Source organism: Ambystoma mexicanum, chromosome 2p, assembly GCF_040938575.1.
Source record: "Ambystoma mexicanum isolate Mex_15411 chromosome 2p, UKY_AmexF1_1, whole genome shotgun sequence".
NCBI lineage: Eukaryota > Metazoa > Chordata > Amphibia > Caudata > Ambystomatidae > Ambystoma > Ambystoma mexicanum.
In genome coordinates this window covers 1,206,117,715-1,206,133,749 of record NC_090923.1, presented here as the reverse complement: position 1 = coordinate 1,206,133,749, position 16,035 = coordinate 1,206,117,715, and the positions used below count along the sequence as shown (strand labels likewise).

The 16,035-nt window shown below is 48.5% G+C and overlaps 1 protein-coding gene across 3 annotated transcripts in view; it reads left to right on the top strand.

Moving 5' to 3' along the window:
• Nucleotides 1–8,389: 8,389 nt before the first annotated feature.
• The window catches only part of LOC138567341 (ras-related protein Rab-7a-like), a 460,095-nt gene continuing 452,449 nt past the window's right edge, over nucleotides 8,390–16,035 (top strand). Inside the window, exon 1 of one of the 3 annotated variants that reach the window (XM_069645442.1) lies at nucleotides 8,390–8,623. The gene's annotated coding sequence lies outside the window, so the exon portion shown is untranslated. The remainder of the gene's footprint in view (nucleotides 8,624–16,035) is intronic. The other 2 variants (XM_069645444.1, XM_069645443.1) reach the window with 2 other exon arrangements.

The window sequence follows — 16,035 nt, the reverse complement described above, 5'->3', positions numbered from 1 at the left end:
TATATAAAACAGACAGGGCAGTGGATTACCCTAAAGAGCGGGATACCCACACCGCCACACCAATCTGAAAAGGAATTACAAGGCTTTAGTGCAGTGTTCAGTGCAATAGTAAGTAAGCCAAAGCTAAACAGTACTCTAAGTATAATAACTACCTGGGGGGGGTGACGGTGCCTATGGAGGAATCCTAAAGGAAAGGACAAACAACTTAGCCAGCTGTGTATACCACTTCAGATTATAAGGACAGTAATTGTAACAAGTCTTACCCTTCATGAAGAGTGGAAACACCAATAAGAACAACGACGACAGGAGAAAATAATAAACAGGTAGGATTAGTATGGGGTGACTTCCCGGGCGGAACGAGGGACGCAACTAGTTCCGGGGTGGTGCAATAGGCAGCAGAGTGTTCAATATTGCACAGGAATCCAATCCGAATAGTCCCAAATTAAACAACCCTCCAGGGTTTGAATAATTGAAATATGACCGATGAAGTTCAGATCAAAGGCTTTGGTGTAATTCACAATGGAAGTAATAAAGGCAACTGCATACCAATGTGCTGAGAAGTTCGTAGAGTGAGTCAGGAACAGTTGTTAAAGTAAACGTCACAGGCAAGCCGCTTGGCTGTAATCCGGTGTTTGGAGGGCAAGGGGTGCTCCCTGTAAGGAGGAAGGGATGAAGATGATTCCAGGAATGGATGCAGATTAATACACAGGCGGAATAATTCAGGAATGAAAAAGAGAGAGCTCTTTAGAGATGGTGCAACGGAGAGCACGAGAGGACAGAATCCCAGAAGGAAACTGCAGAGTCAAGTGAAACACGTTCTGGGTCGGCAACAGGCGGACAGGATGAAAGGCAGACAAGGATAATCCAAAAGAATGGTCGGGTCAGGAGTCCCGAGTCAGGTAGCCAGACAATAGCAGTCAGTAAGCAGGACGGGAATGGGGTGAATAATAACGCTAATTAGAAGCGGCGAACTCGCTTCCGGCAACACATTTATCCTGAAGGAGGGCGTGGCTATTGACTCCACGTTGGTCAGCCGTAGTCAAGGAGTCATGTGACACGTAACGTGGAGTTTACACTGCTTTGGGTTTCCCCAGCAACCGCCAACGCCACCACATCGGGGGGTCCGATGCAAGGTGTGCATTTTGTACGAAAAAGGCTTCGGTCTGGATTCAACGGTACGAAGCCTATGTGTAGGCGGCCTCCCCAAGGATGCATGGAAAGCCCGTAGGAGGTGAGGAGCGTGAATATGAGCTAAAGGCTCCCATGTCCTGTCCTCCGGGCCATAGCCCTTCCAGTCAACCAGATAAAACAGGGATCCCTTGGACAACCGTAGATCCGAAATGCGGGCTACCTAAAATTCCTCCTCTCCATCAACCAGAACCAGAGCCGGTCGAATGGGCAGGCGGGTGCCAGGAGGGCAGGGTTTCAACAGGGAGATGTGGAACACCGGATGAACCTGCCAAGACGCCGGTAGAGACAAACGAACCGCAACAGGATTGATCACGGCAGTAACCTTAAAAGGACCCACGAACCGGGGTAGTAATGATCTCTTGCCGGGTATGCGCAAATGGCATGTAGACAGCCATACAGACATGCCCTTGCGGTAAACAGGAGCAGGGCTACGATGGCAATCAGCGTACCTTTTGGACCTAACCTGGGCACGCAATAGATGTAACCGGATGTCCCTATGCATTTGATTAAGATCCCTGACACAGGCAAGGGCGGCTGGGTTGTGATTAGGCAGCCTAGGATCCAAAGGTAAGGAACGTGGGTGATAACCATACAAGGCGTAAAATGGTGAGGTTTTAGTAGCAGAGTGCAGGGAATTGTATGCGAATTCCGCTTGAGGTAAAGCCGCCAGCCAAGACACTTGATATTGAAGACACAGACACCGTAGATATTGCTCTATAGTGGAGTTTGTCTGCTCAGTCAAGCCGTCTGTGGATGATACGATGAAGAATACCTGTCATCAGCAAGCAAGGTGGCAGTGAGAGCCCTCCAGAAACGGGAGGCAAATTGGGAGCCCCTGTCAGAGATTAGAACAGAAGGCAGGCCGAAACGCCTAAAGACGTTCAACAAAAACAAATCAGCCAACCTGGGAGCCGTAGGGATACCCTTGCATGGAACGAACACTGCATATTTGGTGAAGTAGTCGATAATAACAAGAATGGTGTCAAAACCATTGATTTTCGGCAATTCGACCACAAAGTCCATGGCAACCATTTGCCAGGGTTTGTATGGTACCGGGAGAGTGTGCAACATTCCCATTGGTTTAGTTCTGGATGTTTTACACTGGGCACAGACAGCACAAGAAGCAAGATAGTCTTTGATATCCCGGACCATGGAGGGCCACCATGACCATCGTCGTAAGGACTTGATAGTTTTTTGTTGACCGGGATGTGCTGCAACCACTGAATCATGGGCCCATTGGAGGGCAAGAACACGTGCTCGACCGGGTGGAACGAAAACCCGACCTTGAATGTAAGGCAACCCCTGAACGACTGACAATTCCAAGTCATGTATTTCTGCCGGGCGGATTGTACCCATTCTTCAAGGAGAGCCCGCAATGAAGGTTGGACCGAACAAGCACAAACCACGTTACCTTGAAGCAGAGGAGCGGGTTCTACGGGCAGACCACGATCACCAGCATGTAACTGTGACAGGGCGTCCGCAGGAACGTGTAAGCGTGCTGAGCGGTAAGTTATGGCGAAATGGAACTGTGAGAAAAACAAATGCCAACGGGCTTGTCTAGCAGTAAGGCATTTCATAGATTTAAAGGCCAGAAGACTCCTATGGTCCGAGTATACAGTCACACAATGTTTGGCCCCCAACAGATGATGTCTCCATTCCACGAAAGACTCTCTAATGGCCAATAGCTCCCTTTCGGTAATAGCATAGTTCTTCTCATAGGCAGTAAGTTTTCGGGAGAAATAGGCAACTGGATGGACCTCCCCTGAATGAGGACAGGTCTGTGACAAGACAGCCCCAATTGCAAAACCAGAAGCATCGGCTTCCACAAAGTAAGGCTGGTCGGGATTGGGATGCTGGAGGACTGGAGCTCTGGTAAATGCGGCCTTGAGATCCTCAAAGGCTTTCTGAGCCTCATCAGTCCAGACAAAAGGAGTTTTGGCACTTGTCAGGGGTGTCAGTGGAGCTGCTAAGGAAGTGAAAGAATGTATGAAACGCCGATAAAAATTGGCGAAACCCAAAAATGACTGCAACGACTTAGTTGCTGTAGGGACCGGCCAGCTGAGCACCGCCTTCACCTTAGAAATACTCATTCGAATACCTTGATTGGTAAGGTCAAAACCAAGGAATTCCACCTGCGTAGCATGGAACACACATTTTTCTGCTTTGACGAAAAGGTGGTTTTCACGAAGACATTTTAGGACAGTTGAAACGTGCCGAGTATGTTCAGGTATAGAAGGCGAGTAAATCAGGATGTCATCCAAATATATAACCACATACTGGTCGAGTATATCGTGAAAAACGTCATTCATAAATGCTTGGAACGTTGCAAAGCCCAAAAGGCATTACGAGATATTCGTAAAGACGAAAACAGGTTTTAAAAGTGGTCTTCCATTCGTCTCCGTCTCTTATCCGGACCAGATTGTAGGCCCCACGCAAGTCTAGTTTGGTGAAGATCGTGGACTCGCCTAGCTGATTGAGCAGAACAGAGATAAGCGGTAGGGTGTATTGGTTTTTAACAGTTACTGCATTAAGGGCCCTGTAATCGATACAAGGCCGGAGGTCCCCCTCCTTCTTGGGAACAAAAAAGAGTGGGGAGGCAGCCGGGGACGTGGATGGCCGAATGAAGCCCATAGCCAATGCCTTGTCCAGGTATTCCTTAAGGACCTTCCTTTACAGTAAGCGAATACACTCTAACTGATGGAATGCGAGCCCCTGGAACCAATTCGATTGGGCAATCATAGATGCGATGGGGAGGCAAGGATTCAGCCATTCTTTTGTCAAAAACATCAGAGAATGAGGAGTATTCAGGTGGTATCCGTACCGTTGGTTCGGCTACTATTGCACCGATAGAAGCAGAAACCTGCGCCAAACCTTGACTGGGGGAAGCTATGACAACACTGTGGTCGGTCAGACAGTGGTCGTTGCAAAAAGCAGAGGAAAACTGAACACTGCCCAGAGACCAATCGATTGCGGGATTGTGCAGTTGCAACCACGGTACACCTAGTATGAGTTTGAAAGCAGGAGCCTTAATAACGTTGAAGGATATCTCCTCAGTATGTCCATCTGGGGTGCTCATAGTGAGAGGCACGGTATGTTGCGTTACTAACCCAGAAATAAGGGCAGCAGCATTAACCGTTTCCGGTTGTGATTTCATTATAAAATCAATACCAGAGCTGGCCAATAATCCCTGGTCAATGTAATTACTAGTGGCCCCTGAATCAATGATGGCCAAAACCGAGAAAGCAGGTTTTGTCGCCCTCGAGAAAGTAACTGGGAGGTGGAACAATGAAGGCGGAGCAGACATAAATGAGTCCAAAACAGGCGTTCCCCACAAAGGGACTCCATCTATTGTCGGGACTTGGCGTTTCCCGCCTTCTTCTTAGGTCTTTTGGGACACTCTGGTAACATGTGATCTGACGCCCCGCAATACATGCAAAGGTTGTTTTCTTGCAGTATTCCCGTTGAGCGGGTGTCAGAGGACCCCTGATGGTACCGATTTGCATAGGCTCAGAAGTAGTACCAGTCAACTGAGGTGGCTCTGTGAGCGAAGGAGGAAGGGCAAACCGCTTCTCACCTTTACGCTCTGCTCTACGAGCATCGATCTGGAGGACCAGATCCAATAATTCACAAAAGACAGTCGGCACCACAGGGACAGTAGATAGCGTGTCTTTTAACTCCTCAGAAAGCCCCTGATAGAAAACAGACGATTTTTTCTCCTCTGCCCAATCGGTTTCAGTGAAAAGCTGATTAAAACGAGCCAAATAGGTGAAGAGAGATGAAGAACCCTGCCTGAGTTTGAGGATATCTAGATCGGATGCCTGAGTGGTATAGCGGGTGTCGAATACTCTGCTCATGGCTGTAAGGAGGGCATCACAGTCATACAACACATGACTGTTTGCCTCCAATAGAGGGTTGGCCCAAGCGGCCGCTGTACCCCCTAAATGCGAAAGGACAAAAGCAGCTTTGGTGGTGGAGGTGGGAAACGAACTGGGTCGACACAAGAAATGCAACTTGCACTGGTTTACAAATGTGCGATACTGTTTTGGATCCCCTGTGAATCGTTCCGGCCACGCCAAGGGGAACTGGGTGGATACCACAACAGGTGTTGGTTCCTGTCCGGGCTGAGAAAACCCTGAACCGGATGTTGAGGCACCGCTGGCAACAGCTCATGATACCCCTGGCAAAGACATCATGCCTTGAAGTGCATCAACCCTAGCAAGGAGGGAATCCTGAGCGGCCACCATGTCAGCTCAGAGATCCGAGACCATCTGCATGATTTGTGCTAGCGGCTCAGTAGGATCCATCTTTTATGTGGCTTCTAATTCTGTTACTCACCACCATAAGAACAGGCTGGGGCGACGATTAGAAGAAGCTATTCAGGACTCTTCTGTCACTGCTGAGACAACCCCTTAAGAAAGGGTAACTCAGGCCGGACTCCCTCTGACTGAGGTTGCTCTTTTTGCCAATATACCACCCTGTTGTATATATAAGACAGACAGGGCAGTGGATTACCCTAAAGAGCCGGATACCCACACTGCCACACCAATCTGAAAAGGAATTACAAGGCTTTAGTGCAGTGTTCAGTGCAATTTTAAGTAAGCCAAAGCTAAACAGTACTCTAAGTATAATAACTACCTGGGGGGGGGGGTGACGGTGCCTATGGAGGAATCCTAAAGGAAAGGACAAACAATTTAGCCAGCTGTGTATACCACTACGGATTATAAGGACAGTAATTGTAACAAGTCTTACCCTTCAGGAAGAGTGGAAACTCCAATAAGAAGATCAACGACAGGAGAAAATAATAAACAGGTAGGATTAGTATGAGGTGACTTCCTGGGCGGAACGAGGGACGCAACTTGTTCCGGGTGGTGCAATAGGCAGCAGAGCGTTCAATATTGCACAGGAATCCAATCCTAATAGTCCCAAATTAAACAACCCTCCAGGGTTTGGAATAATTGAAGTATGACTGATGAAGTTCAGATCAAAGGCTTTGGTGTAATTCACAATGGAAGTAATAAAGGCAACTGCATACCAATGTGCTGAGAAGTTCGTAGAGTGAGTCAGGAACAGTTGTTAAAGTAAACGTCATAGGCAAGCCGCTTGGCTGTAATCCAGTGTTTGGAGGGCAAGGGGTGCTCCCTGAAAGAAGGAAGGGATGAAGATGATTCCAGGAATGGATGCGGATTAATACACAGGCAGAATAATTCAGGAATGAAAAAGAGAGAGCTCTTTAGAGAAGGTGCAACTGAGTGCACGAGAGGACAGAATCCCAGAAGGAAACTGCAGAGTCAAGTGAAACACGTTCCGGGTCGGCAGCAGGCGGACATGATCAAAGGCAGACAAGGATAATCCAAAAGAATGGTCGGGTCAGGAGTCCCGAGTCGGGTAGCCAGAGAATAGCAGTCAGTAAGCAGGACGGAACGGGGTGAATAATAACGCTAATTAGAAGCGCCGAACTCGCTTCCTGCAACACATTTATCCTGAAGGAGGGCGTGGCTATTGACTCCACGTTGGTCAGCCGTAGTCAAGGAGTCATGTGACGCGTAACATGGAGTTTACACTGCTTTGGGTTTCCCCAGCAACCGCCAACGCCGCCACATCGGGGAGGTCCGATGCAAGGTGTGCATTTTGTACGAAAAAGGCTTTGGTCTGGATTCAATGGTACGAAGCCGATGTGCAACAGTAGGACTGTATTCTCCTTACTGGCGAACCGCTTGACAATTCTTCTCACGGCTTCCTTAAATACGTCGTCATTGTCACCTGCTACCGGCTCCGGGGTGAGACTCTCGAACACCCTCTGTCCCTCGACGCCCAGGGCATTTAATAGCATCGCCGTGCGTCTCGCCGTCGAGTAGCCTGCACCACCCAAGGCCTCCACATACGTGGTGAATAAAGGTTGCCATTGTGGCCATGGAATGGCTGGCCTACCTGGAGTCTGGAGGAAAGGTGGTGGTATTGCCCCTTGCATGGCACCGCGCTGATCCGGTGGTGATCCACGTCGCCAATTATGTAGTATAATCAGTGGAATGATGCGCAGGAGACTCAGAGGCTTGGGAAAGCGTTTATTTATTTGTTACAAACTGCAACTTACGAACTGCAACTTAACTGAGGTAATGCCAAAAGGGCAACATGCCCTTAACTCAGGTGCCGTGAATAAAAGTCTCTTGTTGCTTAAGAAGGCCAGGAGGCCAGTCATGTGGAAGAGCAGGCAGGAGCTGATCCTGCTCCGTGCCCTTGCTCCAGGCTTCTCAGCGCGGGGGGGCGGCATTTCCACCTAGGGCGATATCTCTACAGTTACATATTCAGACTGTTGGCCCCGATTCACGAGCACTTTTCATTGGGGTTTTGCCATTATAAAACGCTTCTGTGAATTAGGCCCATTTTCTCCTCTCTCACTTTGTGCCTGCATGCCTACACCATGATCATGGTCCTGCAGGTCCTTACTGGTCTGGGGCCCTCCGGATCAGCCTGGTGCCCTGGGTTCAGACCAGACACCCTCCATCTAGGGTGCTACTGGCATTCAGTGTGCCCCCGGGACCCAGGCTGCACCCCTATGACCTAACAGGGTCCCGCCCTGCAACCACTGTAAGTCCGGGTGACCTCAGCAAACCCAGCACTTGTGAGGGCGGCCATGTGTCCACTGCTAAATAAGAACCACATGATATGGATCCGGTGGGACACTCTGGCACGTGTGCAGCGGTCCTGTTCCTTTCCTTGCATCACCACGTTATCTGGTGCATGCCTACAGGTCTGCTCTGGCAAAGCGCGACCGCATTCGTCATTGCGACACTACCCACTGGCCACTGCCATTGCGTTCACATTGTGCTGTGCTCCATGGACCAGCCCCTCCTCCCACTCACCTCCAGCTTGCCACAAATCATTAAGCTAAAAGTAAATACAATTGAGAAAATACCGAATGTTATGGACAGCCATTATTTCAGCCCTATTTGCGGGTACTACCTCTTCTCCCACAACTTACCGCCCGTTACCACAACGTGCAATATCCAGTACAACGCAGGGCTGCAAAAAGCAGAATGCACCTCACTGAAGGAAATCCCCACATGGCTGGAGACAACCTGAAACAAATGTTTACCCTCCAATCACATTTGGAACACACATTTCGGTACTTGGGTATTTTCCGAAGCCCGCGGGCGTGAATGTTCTTATAACACTAGTAAAGGCACACGCCCGGCCTTCATGTGATTCTCTCCTCCCACCACAGCCCCACCTCCTGCAGCTACAGGAACCCGGAACAGGAGGAGTGGCACCGGCACTTCAAGGCTCCGCAACAGCAACCTCCGTACACCAGTGTTTCCAAAGACTGCGTTCTGAGCCCACCCTCCCCCACTCGGATCTATGCCTTTGGTGCCAAAGACTTTGTGCGCTCTTGGGGAGTGAGAAAGAAGAGGGAGACTTTCCACGAGAAAAACGGGTCAGTCGTTTTTAACATAACAAATACATGTTTTGTTTTCATTGTTTTATGTGTGGACTCCACGTTGTGTGGTTCTCGCGATGCATTTGAGACAGAGGGCAGTGCTTGCATGCTTGTTTTTTTTTAGGTTGTGCCAGGAGGAGTGTAATGAAGCGCAAAAGCCTCGCCAATATTGACACTGCCTTTTTTAAAGTTCCACTCTACAAACTGCATGTGATATTCGAGTGTTTTCCACCACGAGCGCAATTTCTGCACGCTGCGCCTTTTACACATTCATTGTCTTTGGGACAGCCTTGGTTTCCCCTTAAGAGACATACAGGTTCTCGCCCTCTAATAAACAAGGACCGGATCGTCCTTTTTTTTTTCTTTCCAGAAAGCCTTGGTTTTAATTGGTATTGTTTTCACCTTTAGGAAGTGGAGCGCTCGTCCGGTCCGTGAACGTTCTGGTCCTAGTTGCGTTTATAACCGGAGGAGCTGTAAAATGGGCTAAACTACGCCGACCTGCTACTAGAATTCAAAGAAACGAAGTGATTCAGTAGACGTGACAAGGAACCGTTTGGACTCCATGTTATGTTTCGTCCATGTGCAGTCAGATGTTGTAGTTCAGGACCGAGGGAAATTAGCAGAGCTTTGCATGGGTCTCTGCTGGATAAGAGTCCTAGATGTCTCTGGCTTGGCAGAACAGTGTTTTGGCTATATTTACTGGTTTAATGTGCATGCCTATTTAATATTAACGGTATTGATCATTATCAGTTGTAATGCTGAAAATATTCCCCTTCTATGTTCTCCAAACACCCACACATCTCTCTCACCAACACACCTCGCACGTTTCACCAATCCCCCATCACAACTTGTATTTTCGAACCTCTCTCTCTTTCATACGCATACTCGCATGCTCTGTCACACTGCCAAGTCACAATTTGCGCTCCCTGGTCCCTGCCAAACTACAAATCATACTTTCACATTATGCTCCCCAATTCCTCCTGCAGTATACAGTCCTTCATTCTTTCGTGCTACTCCCAATCTATTGCACTCTTCCCTCATCCTTTCTACCAATCTGCCGCATACTGCCTTTTTCTGGGCCAACCCCTCTTTTTATGCCCAGTGCTACCCCATAGCCCACGCTCCCGTCACTTTATGTAACTCGGCTCCCTCACTGATTACTGGCTCAACAACCCACTGCATCCTGTCTGCTCTCTTGCCCACCGCTTTTGCCTCTGATCCACTGGCCTTCCTCTGACCTCCCTCTGCTTTCTTGCCTACCACTCCACAGCTCACCCATCACTTTCCCCTCTCATATTGTGACCATTTTATAATTTTTGAAAACTAGATTTTGACCCAGATCCTCAAAAAATGTGGCATCTAAAATTAGAGCAGAGGATGTGCTATTTTTATATAACCCATTTTTGGAAATTAGCAGGTCACCTTATTCTCAAAGGTGACTTGCACATTTCTACGGGGCTGAGCTGTAGTGCAAATGATGCGCTGGCCAGCCGCCTTGAATACGTTTGTGTTGGAAGCGCTCTCAAGATAATGGTCTAGAGGCTCCCCGTGCATTTCACCGTGACGGGTCCTTTAAGGGTTCCTGTCACTGTAAAATGCCACCCAAAAAAACACATTTCTCTCTCATTTGGGGAACAGCAATGCAAGTGAGACAGCAGCTGTCACACTTAAAACAAATTTTAAAAGTATTGCATGAGTCAGTGGGGTCAGTAAAGACCCTGTCATGCAATGCACCTATTCAAAGTGGGCGCATAGGGTTACCTACAATTTCTGCACATCTAAAAGTGCATCTTGTTTTTGTCAATTTGGGATGTGCTTTTAAATGCGTAGAAATGACCCCTGATTTGCGCAAAGGGGTGAAAGAGGACATCTGAATGGGCGCATATAAGAAGCGCCCATTCAGATGTCCTTTTTGGGTTGGATGTGCTTGAGCATTTCATTTCTTGAATCAAAAAAAGTGTTGAGAAACTGGCCCCTTGAGTATTTTTTTGTTTTTAAAAAAAATGTGTTTTTCAAAAACTGCAATTTAGGTACTTGGCAAAGCTGTGTATGGGTCTCAATGCCTCCCTCGGCCTCCACTGCTCTGACTCCCTTGTCATCCACTACCTCTTTGGCTCCTCTGCATCCTCCTCCCTTTACCTCTCAGGCTCCTCTGCCACTTCCGATGGGTTCCTCTCTTCCCTGGACCCCTCCACGGATGTCTTTTAAAAGTGGCAACCTGCTACACATTGCTACTCTCGGTCTGCTGTCAAACACTCCTCTGACATCTGCCACCTCTTTGAACTCCTGGACCTAGATGTACTCGCTCTTACCGAGACATGGTTTAAGGCCAGCTCTGTCACGAGTTTTGTCATGCTCCTCCCTGGGGGCTACAAGATCCTCTCTAATCCCAGGCACGGAGGCGGAGTGGCGCTATCTTTCCTGAATGGATTCCTGCTTCCATGATACCTACTCCTCCTTTGAATACCTGGTCTGCAGGCTCTCTATCTCTCCTGGCTTCTCTCTGACCGTGGTGACCTTCTACGGGCCACCTGGCCAGGTTACCATCTTCCTCTCTAAATGGGCTGCATGCTGTGGGGCCAATGACACACTAGTGGTGGTCATTTAAATGTATATTCTTTCACCATGTTTTCTTTAGTCTTGCGAGACACTTTTTGTAAATCGCAGCTTTCTGAATTGGAGGGAAGTAAAGGAAGGACCCAGGTAGGGGGTTTGAATTGAGGGGATGGGGGGGAATGACTATATGGGGGACTGAAGGGAGCAGAAAAAGGGGTGGGCTTAAAAGGGGGGCAGAGGAACGGCATTCTACAATGTTTTATTTTATATTTTTTGTATTTATTTTTTTTTACACTTGGACCACTGCTGCCACCTTCCTTTGTGGTCATTCGACCTATGAAGCGAGTGTCAGTGGCTGCCTTTGCCTACACTTTCTCTCCACCACCTACTCCTGCGGCTGACTCCCATCCTGACACAGCCCTTTCCAACCTTCACCTTTCCATCTCTAACACTCTGGACATCCTTGCCCCTGTCATGAGGATCTGCATGAAGTTTGCCTGCCAAAAAGCGCAACTCTTGGTACGACTGTAATCTGGCCACTCTGAAACTCAAGTGCAGGGCACTGAAACGGAAAAGGGAAGCTTTGGGTGTACCCTCTGACAAACTAGCCTGCCACCTACTCCAAAGGCAATACAGACTCTCCATCTTCTATAAAAAGAGGGTCCATATTCAAGCCTGCATCTCTGCGGCCTCTAACCACAAATCTGAGCTATTGAAAATCTGCAAGGAGCTGGCCAATACTACTGCAGTATTTTCCTCTTCTACGCCTCTGCACGGCACTGGCCTCTCATTTCACCACTAAAACCCAGTAAATCTTGTCTGCACTCTCTGTCTCTTCTCCCCTCTCGTACTCCCCCCTCTCTCAGGCCCTACTTGGCCACCCCTCCACCCCCTCCTTCTCTCCTGTCACACCTGATGATGTTTCCAGACAAGTCCGGTCTATGAATGTCTCATCCAACAGTTGACTCCCTCCCCCTCTAAAACCATTTAGGACAACATTGGTTCTCTCGCTCCAGCCTTGGCCAATTTCTGCAATCACTCTTTCGCCACTGGGGTTTTCCCCTCTCCTCTCAAGCACTCCCTTGTGCACCTCCTTCAAAAAAAGCCTTCTGCTGACCTCTTCATTCCAGCAAACTATCGCCCGATCACTATCACTACTTTCCTGGGCAAACTCCTGGAGAAGTTGGCTATCTTACAGCTAACCCTCTGCACTGAAGCTGTTGGTTGTCTCCATGACCATCAGTCTGGCTTCAGAGCAGCCAGAGGCATGGAAACTGCTCTTCTCAATACGTGTGAAGATCTTCTCTCTGACATTGACTTTAGCTCTCCCTGTGTCCTCGTTCTGCTCGACCTGTCTTCTGCTTTGGACACAGTGAACCACAACATCCTGATCACTCATCTCCGCAATACCCTGTGCATCACGGATCAGGCTCTGGCATGGCTGTCTTATTTCCTCTTGGACCGACCATCCCAGGATCAACTTGGGTCCTTCTTCTCTCTCCACATGCGGTGTTCCCCAGGGCTCTATCCTGTCTCCCTCGCTTTTCAATGTCTACCTGGCACCTTTGGCCCTCCTGATACCTTTCCTCTAACTTTGTGTTACACATATGACACGCAGCTCTCTTTCAGGCTAGTCTCGGCCTCCTCCTCGCTCATCCCTAACTGTCTATCCGCTATTCGGGCATGCTGCGCCTCTAATAATCTGTGCCTTAATGCCAGTAAGACTGGGATCCTTCTCATTGGGACCGCTGCTCCTGCTTTTCCTCTCTCACTCTGGGCAGCCTCCCTGGGCCCTCTGCCCTTGCACTCTTGTGAGGAAAAAGAAATTGGTGTCATCATCAACTCCACTCTCACCTTATCTCCACGCATCACGGTCCTTGCCAGAAAGGCCCATTTCCAGCTGCAGCTCCTTAGAGGTATTCTCACCTACCCCCAGAAGCTCACTATCTCCAGAGCCCTGGTTCTCTCTGGGCTGGACTATTGCAACAGCCTCTTTCTCAATCTGCCTAACTCTACTCTTAACCCTCTACAATTCATCCAGAACAGGACAGCAAGACTTATCCTTGGCCTTCGAGCCCAGGGACTGCATCTCTGCGGCGATGAAATTGATCCACTGGCTTCCAGTGGCTGCAAGGATCAAGTATAAGACCCCCTGTATCATCCTCAAGGCTTTCTGGGGCTGAGGCCCTCGCTAACTCCAACTCTCTCTTCTAAGTACCTTCCTACTAGAGCCCTCCACTCATCTACTTCTAATTCACTGCAGGTGATTTGCTTTCCAATCAGAGATTGGGGGTAGATCTCTCTCCTCTGCATGTGCCTCCCTCTGGAACAGCCTCCCTGCCTCTCTCCACCTTGAGATGGAGCTCCTTAAATTCCAGAAGCTCCTCATGACCTTCCGTTTCTCCTTTTTCTTTCTGTCTTCCTCTATCCTGCTAACCTTCCCTTCCTCCAGAACTGTTCTGCTGACTGGCTGCTTGGTATTCCCCTGAGTCTTAAAGGACACCAGTCCCCCTGCACTTGCCTGCTGGCCTTCCTGCTGTGCCACCTGGCCTCCCCTTGCACTACTGGGTGGGCGGGGGGGAATTCCCCTGGAGTCCCAGCCTTCCTTGCACTTAACTCGGGGCCCTGCTGCTCTGGGTGCACTTTTCCTGTACCCTCTCCTTTTTACTTCTTGTCTGCACACTTGCATGATCTAAATGATACTAGGCCTAGTAAGATTGTTTGTCTTGTCCTCTATTGTTTCCCATCCCTTGCCTGGTTGCGCCTTGAAACATTTGTGTATAGGCACATTATATATAACATATCAATCAATGCTTCTGTTTGGGAGATGTGAGAAGCGTATCTTCGTCTGACTTTGCTTTGCTTCCTGGGACTTGTAGTTCTGCATTTAAATAAATAGTAAACCTCCATGCCCCAAAATAAAAAACGGGCCGAATTATCTACTAGTCCTTGATATGAAGGGGCCATAGAAGTTTAATTAAAAAAGTAGTAGAGCTCAGATCCTGGCAGAGGAGAAACGGTACCTGGAACAAAATGTTTTGGGGTTCGACGGTGAGTTGGATAGCTGGGCAAATGAAAGGGACTTGGTAAACTGTTTACATTTTTTTTCTCTTCAGTTCTAAAACTATTTGAATTTAGATGCAACTGGTTTGAGAATGTGGCGGTTTGGATTTTTCATTTGTTGTCAACATTAATAAAATGTTATATTGTACCACACTATTTCAATGTATAGTACAAATGTAAAGAATTCGTAGACTGGAGGACCTATGTATTCTCAAGAGGAGGGGAACGTTCTGAAAGTTTAAAGCAGCATAATGCTTTTGTCATATTGGCGCCTTTCCCTCTCTACAGGCCCTGTGAGGTGCTGTTAGAAATGAGGGTAAGGTGATGGGCATGTGCTTCTGCACCTGTACAGCATACTTTGCAAACATTGCCCTCCTTTCAGCTCCCTCTACAGCCTCTGCACACGCATGCAGGAGCTCGTAAGCGACACTTTACAAGGCCTTGGGCATTGTTTTACTGCTTACCTGCTCTGCAAGATCCTAATTGAATGATTGGTTCCAAAGATGAATATGTATACTTCAACTACAAAAGGAACCGTTCCGGAAATGTGTCCTGGTTGCAGAATAGAAGTGTGATTCAGTTCCGGCTCACTTCGACCTCTTAAATAAAGGCAACGTGAGCTCTGAAACTGAATTTCACCGGTAATGATGTCTGTGTGCAGGCCCCAGGAGTGCTGCAGGTCTGGTCTTGTGTGCATTGGCAGTGCGGTGTGCACTCCTCGCTAGGGGCATAGCCGGGATTTCGCATATCATACTTGGGGTGTCTTGGTAGGTCTGTCTGTGCTTGGTTCCTTCTACTGGAACAGCAGGATTGAGGTAATTTGTTTATGGGCCACACTATTGGCAGGGTGCTACGGGTCAAAATGGAGGTACACTGGCAGAGCTATTCAAGTGGCTTGGCACTTCAATCGGAAAACCAACATCCGGTTTCTGTATAGCACGTCATGCTTCTAAATCAGTGGTTTTCAAACTGGGGGACTGGCCCCCATGGGGGGTTGCTGAAAGATGATCAGGGGAGCCTAAGTGATTACTCATTCTCACATTAAAAATAGTCATCTTAAAGTGACTGCTTTTATTGGAAAACATAATCAGTAGACACGCTGCTTATGTTTGAGCCTTCCTGGACATCTTTTGGGCCACCTGTGGTCAGTGCACCCCCTCCCCCCGGTGAAGGGGACCAGAAACAGTATTTTTGCTCCAGGGGGGTCTCGGTGTAAAAACGTTTGAATACCACTGTATCTAATTGCTGTAATAGTTGTTCTTATGATCCAGTTTAATGGCATTCCTTTTAATGAATCTTGGAAGGATGACGGGCTGAGTCGGCTCCGTCGGGATTAGAATTTTGCAGACTGGTTCCGGGGTCAGAGGCGAGTGCTTAACACGTGAGCTGTTACCCCGGGATGTTGAAAGGCAGGCCTAAGGTGGAAAAGAACCAGGGAGCGCTGTTGAAAACCGGGTTAGCCTTCTCGAGCTTACAGCGGCCAAAGGCCCAATGGATTACAATTTGAATGAATGCAAAAATAAATCAACAGAACACCACTAAAGTGACTTCTCAAGTTGTACCATGTCAGGTGTGAGTAGCTTGTTCAGTCATTTATTTTCCCTACGTATTTGGGTGGCAGCAGTGCCCCCCTCCCGCCCCCCATTTACAATGCTAGCGTCCCAAGCTGCCCTTGCAGTATGGAAATAAAGTAAGCATGGATGGGTGGGCACACACACTCCACGGACAAGGGTCGGGTGTTCGGTGGTGGTTTGGCGCAGTATAAAAGCAGAGTAACATGGGCAAAGCCA